A 15,043-nucleotide genomic window follows, 5' to 3' on the forward strand; every position below is an offset into this window, starting at 1 on the left:
CATTTTAATTCGCACCAGCTGTCTGGGACCAGCTTCCAAAATCTGGGACTGTCCCAGTTCAACTGGAATGTGTGGTCAGCCTGTTTTATAGTTAACATGTAATTCTAAACCATGATCTGGAATTTTATAGGATGCAATTTTGCAACAAGGGGGATCCTGAAACTTTACAGTACTGGAGAGACTATGCTACAGAAGTTTGGAGTTTTAGATAAATCCATTAAAAAAAAAACAAAAACAAAAAAACAAGATACATCACATAGACCCAGAGAGGGAGAGACAAAGAATATGGGAGGAAGCATTACAAGTAGGAACCTTGCACATAAGAGACATTGGACAAGATTGCCTATAGCCTCAGGGAGGCCTTTAGAATTATTTGGCAATAAATATCCCCTCAAAACATTGAATATCCTGTCAGTTTATTGGAAAGGTGACAGGAGTTCCAAGAACCATGCCAGAGTTTAAATCTGATGTTAAAAATTAAGGATTCTCTTTAGTTGAACGTTTACAGTCCAGCCCTTTGCAAGATTATTAACCTCTCAAAGTGTGCACACAGTTTTATGGGCCAGACGTAGAGCTCAGATTCATCCATTTACTTTCAGGAAATTTGGATCAAGTATTTGGAGATCGAATTGAACAGATTTATAATGCATCATATTCTCAAAAATACCTAAATGCCAGCTTGTCCTATAGCCAGCATAAGGTTGCTTTTTCAGAGATCAGTAGAGTATTTGCATCCAGGCCAATGCTATGCCGTAGGGACAGAAGTTATACGTAAACTGGTTTAAGTGATCAGAAACTGGTTTAAACCTGTAACAGAACAGAAGTTCAGTGCATATAAACCAGTTTTGACATAGCTAAAACTTGTTTAAGATAAACCTGGTTGAATGTAGTATTAGACTTAACTGATTTGGGTCAAACTGGTTTATGAAATTTCTGTCCCAGACTCCTTCCTCATTTAAGTTATATCACAGTCCCCCAGCATCTCAGCATGCTTTCCAGCCTGGGGCTGGGTTGTGCTGCCTGCTCCAGCAGCGAAGGGTTGGGGGCAGGGTAGGTACTGCCCCTCCCCAGGCAAAACCTAGCTGGGGCCTGAGGCCAGGGAGGAGGGTTAAACCCCCCTCCCTTTGGGGGTGGGGGTGAGGAGAACTGCCCTGCTAAACTTACTGTTGGCTGTGACTGTGGACTACACATCCCAGCAGCACCTGGAAACAAGAGGAGGAAGTGATGACGAGCAACCCTGCAGAGTCCTCCTGCTGTAATTATGGACTGCAAATCCCAGAGACCTCAAGGGTAGCAGAAAGAGAAAGCAAAAAACAGCCCATGCTGGCTACACCATGCTCTAGCACCTGCCCCGCTCCCAGCTTCTGGCCTGAGTCACTGCAGGCATATGGCTGTGAAAAATAACTGTCTGTTCACTTGCTAGTCAGTTTAATCTCTGAAACTTAGACTAACCTGCAAAGACTGAATTGATTCAACATCGGGCTTTTTGACCGTCTGTTCTTAGCCATGATGAACAGCTCACCTCTGCACTCATAAGAAGATACATACTAAAATAGACTTTGACCACTCATCAAGAAGAAACATGCTGAGACCTTTCACACCTGTACAGCCCCTTTAAACAGGTATATTGGCCAAAGCAACAGAAGACAGTCCTAAACAGCCCATTTTCCAGAGGAGACATTTCCTTTCACAGGTATTGTGAAGGACCTCACTGCCAGCCCCTGGAGACAGCACATGCCACATGCAGGAAGGATAAGTACTGTAGATTGTGGATGGTGCTTCTACCAACTGAGGTCCAGTTTAATTTAGATACAAGTCCCCAGGACTCTTTGTTACAACCAGGGTTTCTACTCCCAGATTAAGCATTCAGCCAGCGCTCTTTAACATGCACATTTTTGTTGCTGTAGGAGATGGGTTGTAGAGGCTTCTCATATGTAATGGCTTTAGATATTTTTAAGCAAGATAAATAAGCTCTTTAAACTCTGCTTGCTTTTGTAAACTTATCAGAATAAGTGAGAAGAAACATGTTTCACCTTCCCGCCCTCACTTTCCAAGTGATACAGCCACTCTGCCAATGTTAGCTTCCTTTGCAATGTGACCCTTGGAAACGCCTTTCATGTGTATGCATTGAGTCAGCTCAAGCAAATATAATAAAATAGATCAGATTTAATATATTGGAGATTCAATTAACTCTTATCTTGAGCTGTCAATATAAACTATTGGCTCGCTCATGGGATTAATTGGTTCAGCCTTTCTACATGACCCCTGTGTTTGATTTACAGAAGTAAGACAACAGTCTATTTCCTTAAGAAAAATAAAGCCATTATTCTCTCTTGTTTGTATATTCATGCTATCAGTTAACAAAGAAATCCCTCATTTTCCTCTCCCCACTAGTTGTTTAATTGCCACGGCCCACAGCTAATCACGTGTCTTGGAGATAAGCAACTTTCCTACGATACTTTTGTTTGGCAACTTTTACAGGTGCAACCTTACTGCTCCGCATTTTATAAAATGCATTTTAGCTGGCACTGAGCTGGTAATATAAAATGTAGACCTAAAGGAAAATAGGGTCAAAAGGAAATAAAAAGAAAAAAAGAAGTATGATACAGTACAGGTCTGACATTTAAAGAGGCTTGTTTAGTTTCTCAAGACAGAGTTGTCTACTTTGTAGTATTTTGACCTTATATTTTTTGAGGGAAGAAAGGGAGGATTGCACCTAACCTGCTGCCACTTTGCACTGCTGACTGCACTGGAAAGGCCATGAGTGGCTTGGTTTTTCTGGTTGCTTCTGACACCATCAAGCAGTGGTGGGAGTTGCACTATTTTCAATGGGCAGCAAAATGTGGGAGGGGAGCGCAAAAAAGTAGATGGAAACCTCAGCCAATCTTTGTTTTCCTCTGCATAGAGGGGCCAATCAAAACATGAGCATTTGCCTGTATTTACAAGTTGCACAGTCAGCAATACTTCCTGCCCAGGACTGAAGCTCCTCTTAACAGCATGCAGTCCAGACACTTGAAGTAGACATAAGAGTGGGGGATTAAAAGCTAAACAAATAAGTCATGGCAAAAATACAGCAAGCTAATGCGAAACAAATGCTTGCAACGTTCTCTGATTCTGATTCCACCCTGGCTACAAATAGCACCAGTGAAAGATGAGACAGAAAATGTAATAGATGTCAAGTGGAGAGTGTTTGCAAAAATACCCAATTCCTTAAAAAAACAAATGAACTATAAGTATGTCAACAGAGTCCTTGGAAGAGGAAAAAATGCTGCTTATTGAGACAAGAATCTACAAAAGAAGTCAAAATAGGAATTTGAAGATAGTCTATCTTTAGCAGTATTTTTGCTACAGAAAATAGCAACCTACCCAGTCAGTGCAACAGAAATATTTGGATTCTTAGCAAACAGTAGAATGGATTCAATGTCAAGATTCAATTTGGGTGAGGTTCTCTAGAGGCAGACATGTAATTCCAATGAAGTTATTCTAGCAGCCAGGGATCTGAACCATCCTATGGAAAAGCAAATTGATTAGCTTGTACCCACTGAAGTCAGAACTTAGCCTTAGTCCTACAAAGTGCAAAACACATATAAACAAATAATAGCTAAAAATCACACATGAAATAAACTTTGTCAGCCTTTCATATTGAAGTTGTTGGGAATGTTTGGCTTAGAGGGCAAATTTCTAGATGTCAGCTGGCAAATTTATATATTCCCATTCACTACGAGGGTGTCAATGGGCCACATCCTGAAATCTTAACTCAGTTACCAGTTCTGCCAACCTTAAGCCTTTAGTGGTTTTATTGAAAACCAACTTAATTATAGAGTTTGGTGTTACTTCACTAATCAGCAAACCTCACAAAAACAGGCCCCAGAATCTTCTGGTAAAACTCCTATAGAAATTAATTTGTTTTTTGTTTCCAGATAGTTTTCTGCACTCAATATTGTGAGAAAGGGAGGAGAACTATTTTTTCCTCACATTGAGACGCATGTTCGCACAACACAAATGTTCTCACACCTGACAGTTATGTGATATAGTTTTCTATACCAGATAGTTTAGCACAGGAGGGAATATTTAGTTTAGGAGAGACAGAGACAGAGACGGGTGCCCCCCTGACCACGATGCCCTGAGCGGTCACCTATGTCACCCACCCCTAAGGCCAGCACTGCTCACTTGGTTCTCATATTCAGTGTTTGTAATTGCCACCTATTATGCAGCAGTTATTTTAATATGATAACACATGTAATTAAACCATCTTAGACTTTTTTTGCTCACAGACCAACTACTCATCCACCACAGCGTAACCCATGTAATCCAGCTGTGACAGGAGATGTTGCAAATTGAAACTTGAAACTTCAGTAAGTAGTGCCTCTATAAATACTCCAGAAATGACTAAGTGAGGTATTGCTCTTGAATCTCTTCATTGCTTGTTTGCACTCACTTACCAGGGTAGCCGACAAGACAAAACTTGCCTTTCCAGTGCTGTCTAGGCAACTGAACTGCTAATCTAATTTAATGCTAGGGTGAAATTTTTCCCCCTTTCCCTCCCAAAAACACTTTTAGTAATTGTATTGAACCTCATTTATCTTGACCTAATATAAAATTGGTCTGAAAGCTGATGCTCATATCATAGAGAAGGACAGAAGGAAACCCTACTCCAAGCCCTGCCTGAGGCAGAACCATCCCAAACACAAGCATTGTTGGGTTTTGGTTTTTTTGTTTTTTTTTTAACTCTTGTGATGCCTTTTTTCATGCAGTTGACTCCAGCAAAGGAACTCCAAAATTAAATTATATTTAAGGAGCTAATGTGAGAGGGCAATGGACTAACTGTTGAAGGAAGGTGCGATTCAACAGCAGGTGGGTCAAAGTGTTGAAGAGGTGCTTATCTATTTTACTATTAAACATATGCTAGCACATAAATTCATAATGTCTTTAAACTTTTAGCAGGGATTGAAGTTGTGTAGGAGAAGCTTAAGTGTCTCTTACTGTACCTTTCTTCTTTCTAAGAAAGGAGCATGTAAAGTTCTGGGCAATATTAATATTTCATTGTACAGCAAACATTGAGCATACAATGTTTGCTTACTGGGATACAAAAACAGAACTGAAATGGTGATTATGGGCTTGACCCTGTGAAATGCAAAATACCCACATCCGCTGGTGAGATCAAAGTGTGGCAGGCATCCAAGATATTGGCTGATCATGGTTTATTGCTCCAGAGGTCAGAATTTCTGCTTCCACTGCAATAAATGGAAGCCTGACAATGGAACAGGCATGAGTTCAAATGTATGGCTTGATTCATGGCATGGCTTGATCCAAGACTGCCTTCTAGGGAAACCAAGGAAATCCCCTTCACCTCCTTCAATAGCTGCCTTAGACCTGCTGGGATCACAAATGTGGGCAAAGAGAAAACTAGAGCTATGAAAGTGAAACATAGGAATGGAGGCCATGGAGTTGTGACGGGATGCAAGGGAGAGAGGCAGGGGTCCTCTCAGTGAAGTAATTCTGCCCTCAAAGGAGTATATCCCTGGCACAATGTCTCTAGTGCTAGACAGCTTTGGGAATGCCTTTGCTCAGGGGTAGTACAAAGGCACCACCCTGGTCTTTTCCTTCAAATATCTTAAAACAATGTGTGCAAACTGGACCCTATGGATATAAATGCAGTTGTCTGTGTTGACTGCATGTTGGGGTCACCCCAATATTTTTATTTTTACTGCCTATAAAGGCAGTGTTGCTGTACAATACACAGCAAGGCAAATCCTACTGCACTGTGCGATCCATAAGGCTGCAGTGTCTTGGTCTGCATGAGACATTTGCCTTTAGGATCTTAGCCATCAACATGCTGATTTCTGGCAGTACCTTCCAGCCATTTGGCCATAGGAAATACCTGGAAGGGTGCTGAGCAGAGTGCACAAACTTTAGGATGAAGCAATCTAGGACTTTGGCAAAAATGGATAGGGAAGCTTGAACAGTACAGTAAGGTATTTGGCTTTTTTCTAGTAACTTCCCACCCCCCCCATGAGTGCCAAGTTGGTCCATAAAATTAATGTAAACAATGAAACCATAGTTCTCTCTAGGAAGGGGAGTTTAATCAACATTTTGCTAGAGGATCTAGCTACAGGAATGGGTAGCATCCATACAAGCACATGGGATTATCCCAGTACTGTAAGATAGTGAGGTTTCTCTTTAAACATGCTATTGTTCACATGGGGACCAAGCTGAATACTAAAAATGTGTGTAAATACAACTAAATTATATACCAAAGATAAACATATTTTGCAAAGCTGTTCAAACTGTGTCATTTTTGCTAAGAGTCAGTGGGTCAGTTTGCAAAAGGCATGGCATGGCATGGCATGGCATAAATACCTGGCAGACTGGCATCAAGTTTAGACAACAAGTTATGTCTACAAATAAGACTATTTTCTTGTTGACTGGGCCTGCTGAAGGCCCTTTAGAAGGAGAAGACTGCCACCTATTACTAAAAATATTTGACTTTGAGGGAATGGGCTGAAATGATCTAACCTCTAATCCATAGAGACACAGACCCTTTGAATCAAGAAAAGAGAAGGTTGTTTCACCCTGTTGTCTTCATTATTTCTTACAGAGGAAGCTGAAACAGGCTCTCGGATTCTATTAAAAGATATATCCATTAGGTTTCCAAATGACTTAAACACCCTCTTAAAACAGAGAAGGCGCACTCCCAGAACTCATGCAAGTACATATACTTTCTTGTTAAAAAACCCTAAAAATTTTATCACAGGCAATTTCAAGTTATTATGACTCACTTCATCACAATAGTATAGCTACCAACCATATTTTATTTTAATTGGTAACTCCGTGCTGTTTAAAAAGTGAGAAAACCACATCTCTAACACAGCTACATCTGGCATCAAGTACCACAATGTCTCAAACAGACAACTCTAAGACAAGATATGTGCTACTGCCTAAGAGGTGCTAGGCTTCATTACAGGTGCTAGAAATACAGTTCTCACCTCAACTCGAGGCAGGTTTACGCCGTGGTGCAAGCAGGCACACTCATTTCTATTCCGAGCTAGGTCTGCTTGTAACATGACTGGATTTAGCGCACAAAAATGGGAGGAAAAAATGAACAGCTTAATCACACATCCCGCTAGAGGAAACAGAACTCAGTCTTTTTTTAAAGGCAAATACAACTGTCCTTATCCTATCCAAGCCTTTAAAGTAATTAGAGCACTTTCTCTAGTCTTCTGCACAGGCTTTTGAATGAGACTTTCTACCGCATCTTGTTTCTGCATTAGAGTAGTTGGCCAACCAAAGCTGTGGCCATGTCATGCCAGGCACTGTAGGCACTCATTGCACAATGCAGTTCCATGCTGGAGAATTTGCAATCTAGAAAAGGTAGCCAAATGAGAGAAGTTACAAGATACCCAAAAGGCACAATCAAGAAAGAAGGTTTCAGTGTCTAAAGGAAGCCTGTCTTAAACAAAGAATTAAGTTAGCAAAAAAACAAATAAAATAAAAGTGTAACAGTAATTGTAGAAAATAGGTAAATCAATATTCAGAGTAGTTTATGTAATTTTTGTTAATGTTGAATCCCCTTTGATTCAGGCGTATGAAATGCAGGACTTCACAGTGGCATAATTAAATGTCTGTCAGCATTGGTTTATGGAAACCAGATCCTGTGATACTAACTTAGTACTTCAACGTTATTACAAGATTGACTGATACAGAGTAAGTGTTGACATAACCCTGGACTTCTGCAAATCTCCCGATGAAGGATCATATGCCATTATAAATAAGTTCCTTGTAGAAAAAAGGCAATATGGCTTATATAATGTGTATTAAAAGCTGGCTGACCAATCACTGTTCCTTGTTTAAAAATACATTTTTGAAAGGGGAGATTTTACACATACGTACAAAACTCCAAGAATCTGTTGTTGTCCCCATACTATTCAAGGAAATATGATCTACAGCAGTGTAAGGACATGGGTGGATGCTTGGAGCATGGGGGCAATGATGATTTCCAGTTGTTGTTGTGACCATGATAATGATTATAGAGCAACCACTTTTTTTGCCCCCACTCATTCCCTACTTCACCAAGTCAGTGCCCAGGGCAGTTGCCCTGTTTGTCCTACCTTATTTATATCACTGAATGTAGAAGAAAATACTGATAAAGTCTGCAAATAGCACAGAGCTGATGACAGTATATTGTGAAGGTGACAAGCCACCAACACAGTGATTTGGTTTGTTTGGTAAGCTGGATGCAAGTAAGCGGTATTATAGAAAATTAGTGTTGGAAGGGACCTCAGGAGGCCATCAAGACCAACCCTCTGCTCAATGCAGGACCAGCCTCAACTAGATCTTCCCAACCAGGGTGTTGTCTAGCAGGGTCTTGAACACCTCCAAGGATGGAGATTCCACCATCCTTCTGGGTAACCTGTTCCAGTGCTTTATTACCCTCCTAATGAGAGAGGTTTTTTTTCCTAATATCCAACCTAAACTTCCCTTGCTGCAACTTGAGCCCATTGCTCCTTGTTCTGTAATCCACTACCACTGAGAACAGTCCAGCTCCACCCTCTTTTGAACCCCACTTCAGGTAGTTGAAGGCTGCTATTAAATCCCCCCTTAGTCTTTGCTTCTCCAGACTAAATAATAATAAGCATCTCATACATCTATGAGCAAGAGAGAGGATGGGAGACTGTCCTGGGAAGTGGTAATTCAGGAGGGACGGGTGGTGAGGAAGGAAGGGGACCTGGAACCATTGTAGGTGGTGATTTCACATCTAAAAAAAGAACAAATGATATTTTGCCAGTTGTTTGTGTAGGCAACCAAAATAGGAAGATTATATTACTTCTGCACTTGGCACTGGCATAACTGCTACTCAAATGCTGCATCCAATTTTGGTGTCCATACGTCAGGAAGGATATTGAAAAGTTGGAAAGGATGTAGAGAAGAACCACAAAAATGATTAAAGGACTGGGAAAAAAACCCACATGCCTTAGACTGAGTTAGAATCAAACTCTATTGAGCTTATTGAATAGAAGATAGATTGCTCAAGGTCATGCTTTTAATCATAACTACCTTTTGCGAATAAAAAGTTGTTAATAGAAGGCTCTTCAGTCTAACAGAAAATATAAGAGGGCTGTTTTTTTGAGGCTACAGTTAAATTAATTCAGACAAAACACTGGGGATGATTAACCATTGGAAGAATTTTGTGTGAGGATTCCCAGTAACTGGAAGCTCTTAAATCAAGATATTTTTGTAGAGGGTAAATTCTTGGGTGGCCACAGTTTGACTTGAAGCAGGCTTGCATTATGTAGAAAATAAGGGTCATAGAATCACAGAAAATTAGAGTTGGAAGGGACCTCAGAAGATCATCTAGTCCAACCCCCTGCTCAAAGCAAGATCAGCCCCAATTATGTCATCCCAGCTAAGGCTTTCTCTAGCTAGGTCTTAAAAACCTCCAAAGATGGAGACTCCACCACCTCTCTGGGTAGCCCGTTTCAGTGCTACCATCCTAGTGAGAGTTTTTCCTAATATTTAATGTAAACTTCCCTGGCTGGAACTTGAGCCCATTGCTCCTTGTTCTCTCATCTGCCACCACTGAGAACAGCCCAGCTCTATCCTCTTTTGAACCCTCCTTCGGGGTTAAAACCTGCTATTAAATGCCCTCTCAGTCTTCTCTTCTGCAGACTAAACAAGTCCTGTTCCCTCAGACTCCCCTCAGAAGTCATGTCTCCCAGCCCCTGAACCATTTTTAGTGCCCTCCACTGGACCCGCTCCAATTTGTCCACATCCTTTCTGTAGTAGGGGACCCAAAACTGAACACAATACTTCAGATGTAGGCTCACCAGTGCCGAATACAGAGGAATAATCACTTCCCTCAATCTGCTGGCAACACACTAATGCAGTCCAGTATGCCATTAGTCTTCTTTACAAGGGCACACAGTTGCCCCATGTTCACTTTGTTGTCCACTGTCATCCCCAAGCCCTTTTCTGCAGAGCTGTGGCTTAGCCAGTCAGTCCCCAGCCTGTACCGGTGCATGGGATTATTCCTTCCTAAGGACAGGACTTTGCTTGTGAAGTCTCAGACGGCAAGTCAAAAACATGCCAAAAAATTGAACCCAGGTCTCTTGCCAGGCCGAGTATAGGCTGTTGAAAGTATTAGGCCAAAAGCCCCCTTACCACTTGGACTTTCAGGAGTCCTTATCTTCCATGGGGAAAACACACCTCTACAAATAACAAATCAATTAAACTCCTATCCTTGAGTCAGTCATGTCTTTTTAGGAAAGTGTATCTATAGATCCCTGAAGATCTAGCTCCAGAAATATTGATTCTTTCAGTCTTCTCCCCGTTATTTAAATTAAGGCTTTTCATTCTGGAATGAACTACTGCATGTTTTATTTAGTACTGCACGGAAACAGCAAATGCTCAGCCAGTAAGCAGCCTCATAACCAGCTCAGCTCTGCTTTTCAAGCTCAGGCAGGGAAGACAGCACAGGAAGCATCACTTTAAATCTATTTCCAAATAATCTTTCTACATGTACACTGCTGTTAGATCCTTGTCCTTTAGCAATAAATATTAGAGAACATTTTTAGCTCTCTTTATAAAAAGCAGATTGAGGAAGTTGAAGCCACATTCAACCAAAAACATGATTAGTCCCAACCTTTTGGTATAAGGAGTAGAAAGTTTTCCCTCTTACTCTCAAATAAGATTTTTCTGTTTAGGCAGTTTCCAGCAGTGGCAGCTAAATACAGTTAAGGCAGAGCCTGAATGCATGGGTGGGTCTCCCAGCCACAGAGCACTTCACATTTCTAACTCCAAACCAACTCTCTTGGCGAAGGAAAAAACCCCTAAAAGAAGTGATGCATGTGGCCTTTAAATGGTTTGGGTTGTTTTGTACAGCATAAAATGGAGTTTAATTACATACCTGGGGTTTGTTGTTTAGATGAGTGTTTATCTGAATGTGCTATTGAGCTGGAGTCAATAAGAAAACTCCAGCAAGGTGCCTTAATTGACTTCTGCTCCTAGCAGGGTGGGTAGGAAATGCTTACAAAACTGAGAGGAAATGAAAGTATTTGTCATAGCATTGCTCTTACCTTCCCGCAAGAAAAAAAAACCAAAACAAAACAACCCAACAATGATATAACGTAATAAGCCTTAGTAAAGTAGTACTACATGGGCTGAGTTAGGAAACAAAGCCAAGCTCCATAGCAAAAAATTAATACATCCAAGAAGCGCACTGTCTGCTAAGGGGCGGGGAATAAAACAATGCTCGGCACACAGAAATTGCCTTTTCCATTGCATCTGGCAGGCCCAGCAGTGCTAAATAGTCTGTATTTTCTTTGGTTTGTTACAGGCATTGCTCTGGGAGCTCTGTGATCTATGTAAGTGAAACCAGTTGTATTCTGTACTCAAATATCTACAGAAATTAGAGTGGTGCCTTCTCCAGATAAACCCCTCTTAATTTATTTTAAATTGTTAACCACAAGGAGAGAGAGATTCCTAAGCATGACCTATCCAATGATGTGACCACGGCTGGAAGCCACAGCAAGTTGCCAGGTGGCCTGTGCACAGCATCGGTTACTGTTGGGAGAGCTTCCAGAAATCTGTTCCTGTTGGTAGAAATACCAAGTCATTGAGGTGTGAAGAATATACAGCTTCATTCCCTTTACTTTTCCAGTGAACCATTGCATCTACCTGGGAGAATAAAAGTTCTGCTAGTTTCTAAAAGAAGAGAGGTCTTCTTGCCATGGCATTCAGTTCCTTAATCCTCAGGAGTATTTACCACTTCTCTGGGTAGGAATATGATCAACCCATGGAAACTACTGAAACTCTCTCTTTCACTTCCAAACTTTGTGAGACATTCTAGGACAGAGTTCATACGTGCATTTTCTCTTCTTGTTCAGGTGGCACAGTCTTATTATGGCTGAAGATGGAGGGAAGCCTCACTGCTAGTTCCTGTTGATAGTCAGCAGTTATATGCATCTGCATCCAAAGCAGCTCCTCAGATCTCATTTATGCCACCCACTTAAGTTCTGCCTAGAGCAGAGTGTCCTTCTGCCATTGTAACCAATTTCCTCTGAAGCTGATAAACTTTTAAAACAAAGCACGTTGCATTCATTTACGTTCAGAACTGCATGAGCAATTGCCAGGATTAAGGCCACATATAGAATGAGGCTATCGTATATACTCAGGGTGGCCCTATGTTCTGGTTTGGCCAGCACAGTCCTGGATATTGTAGGGTGGTCCCTGCTGCCCAGGGAAAGTTAAAATGAGCATCTTGGGCATGGGTTGTGGAGGCAAAGCAGCAGGAGCTGTGAAACAGGAAGTCCCAGCAGACAGCAAAATTGCCCTGAAATAGATTAGCTTGACTAGTGGAATGACCATTAACACTGATTGTTACATCACAAGGGATTGTTAACACCTGTGAAGTCAAGAACAATGGGTCATTAAGGGTTTGCAGCAGTGGGGGCGGTGTCCCAGATTTTACATTGTCCCATATGTTCACCCTATGTATACGTTACCGGATTTACTTGAGATTCAGAACAAGTCAGGGCATTGCTATACTGACTGGGCCTGGTTGCATAACTCAATCATAGTGCCTCTCCTACAGTTAACAGTTGATTAGAAGTTTTGAGAGCTGGGGGCATACTAACAGTATACCATTTTATATCTTACTTTGAATGTACTGTGAAGTATCTTTTGCATTTCAACTAAGGATGTGTGACTCAATCTACTTATAGATAATGTAGAAACAGGCCAGCAGTTCTTTTCCCCCAGCCCCCCGAACTAAGAACAAATCCAAAATAAAGATATAAAGTTGTCTTATTCACTTCTGTCATTCCCAATTCTGGGCAGAGAGGCAAATACACATAGGAAGTGCCTCTCCCAGAATTTGGGTTCCCTTGCTGTGCTGTTTCATAGGCTGCTCAGCAGTGACATCTCTCTATATATCATATTATATATCTCATTAATTGGAAAAAAAGATTGTAAAAATTCTCCTGGGTAGAAATGAAAGTTCATATATCCTATGATATTTCAAATTACATTTCTACCCAGGAGATCTTTTACAAACTTTTCTCCAATGCCTGATGAAGGGTGTTTGTGCCCCAAAGCTTGCCATTACAGCGGTTTTTTTTGCAAAAATCTTGTTGGTCTAATAAAGGATATCACCTCTACCATGAGCCCAGATTGCTTTTTCCGCTAGACCAATATGGCTACAATCTGGATACCTGACACTTGGGAGGTAGGGGCACTTATCCACACTTTACAGACAATGAAGTGGGGCATAGTATGGGTAAACCTAGGACTTCCAAAAAAGACACAGCATTCACAGCTCAGGTAGATTTTCAGGGACCTTCCATATCTCCTACTTAAAGGGCCTAAATAACTGATCAGATTTTCTGCTTTAATTGAAGACTGCCAATCTGGCTGCAAAATATCACAAGAAGGGGTGCTAGGTGCTGAGGACTTCAAAATCTAACACTGATCTAGCTCACATTTAAGGCACCTAAATTCTGGCCCTAGCTGTGGGAGCAGAATATTTGAAAATCCTAGCCCGATGAGAGACATCCAAGGTCACAGGAAATCTGTAACAGAGCCAGGAACTGAACAGATTTCCAGCAATACAGCTGGGTTACTATAACAGTGAGGCTCTTTCCTCGTAGTTATGTTCAGCCAAATTGCCAGTCTTCTCAAAGGTAGTTCAAATAGGAAGTAAAATGCATCTAAACTTTATTCTGATGAGCTTTGAGCATAAACACAGTTAACTGGAAGTCTGTCTGATTGTACTGGTTATTTATGAAAGGAGAAGATTCCTCGTATTCTCCAAACAGGGAAAAGTCATCTCTACCTATTACAGGGCCTGTTACCAAAAAGTACCAGATTTAATATTGAACATCTAGGACAACTTTGTAAAGGAATTCTCAAATCATTCTATAGTTACACACAGTAAGCGTATTAAAAGAACAGTAAAGTTGATAGAGCCAAGCTCTATAATGGTAGAATTATAAAGCTACTTGTGAAAACTTAATTTGGCCCTGTTCTGCATATGCATTAAAAATCCTTAATTATATATTTTTCACTCCAGGATTTTTGCCAAATCACCAAGAATAATTCAGTCCTAGACAATTAAGTTGGTAACATTCTGAGCAACCGAACCCAGAGTCTTATGATGGATGGTATTGGACAACTTTAACCATAGGCTGTTTAATCACATCCCCTCCCACAATACACATGCAGACAACAAATCCCCTAATCAATCCACCCATAGGCAGAAGGAAGCAATTATTTTAGGACCTTGGCCTTGGGTATGATGAATTCAGATTTAGGTCTTGGGAATCATTTCTTCCAACATCTTTCTAGATTGTTTTCCTGTCTAAACCCTTTCATGAACTCCTTGAAGAAAGGCCACCTGCAGCTGATTAAAACTGCTTCTCAAAAAAATCCGCACATACACACACAAAACAAAGGCAGCATTTTAAAGCTGGAAAATTCCACTCTTCTTATGGATTTGTTGTTCAGAAACTACTTGCCAAATCTGCACCAATCCAATGTGTTTTCATAGCAGACAGGATTGCCCTGCCTGATCATTTGACATCATTAATGATGATTAAAAAGTGACAGGGAGCATAAAGAGCAGATGGATTACTTTGCATCAACTTTGGCATGTTTTGCCTATGAACTGTAAGCCAGATCCTCAGCTGGCTTATAGTTGATAAACGGAGAGCCAATAATTCATTGCCTAAGTGTATACCTGACTATGAATATGCTTAAAGACACAAGCTTCAATTCTTCTTCTCATTATTTTAAGCTAATACTAAACGTGCACTAGACAGATTCTTTCAGGATCTCCTTTAGCTCTGTAACAAACATATACCATGGGTGGTATAAAATTAGTATTATACATATGTCGAGAGAAGGGGATTTTACTTGAGGCAGCTTTAATTTTGTTTGGGTTCATTTTGCATTCTGGAAGTACTGCTCATCATTCCTTGCATACAAAAAAGACTTCTCTGGTTTTTCTCCTTGGTCATTAATGAAGAAAACATTTTGCTCATGTTCAGCA

General features: G+C 40.8%; 1 protein-coding gene across 4 annotated transcripts in view; it reads right to left on the reverse strand.

Annotated features, from left to right (window-relative positions):
* LMCD1 (LIM and cysteine rich domains 1) overlaps positions 1–15,043 on the reverse strand; it is a 59,541-nt gene that overhangs the window by 31,792 nt on the left and 12,706 nt on the right. Inside the window, exon 2 of one of the 4 annotated variants that reach the window (XM_025204777.1) lies at positions 3,367–3,508. The exons of the other annotated variants lie outside the window; for them this stretch is intronic. The gene's annotated coding sequence lies outside the window, so the exon portion shown is untranslated. The remainder of the gene's footprint in view (positions 1–3,366; positions 3,509–15,043) is intronic. 4 annotated transcript variants of the gene reach the window in all.

This window comes from Alligator sinensis, unplaced genomic scaffold (genome assembly GCF_000455745.1).
Source record: "Alligator sinensis unplaced genomic scaffold, ASM45574v1 scaffold451_1, whole genome shotgun sequence".
In the NCBI taxonomy this organism is placed as follows: Eukaryota; Metazoa; Chordata; order Crocodylia; family Alligatoridae; genus Alligator; species Alligator sinensis.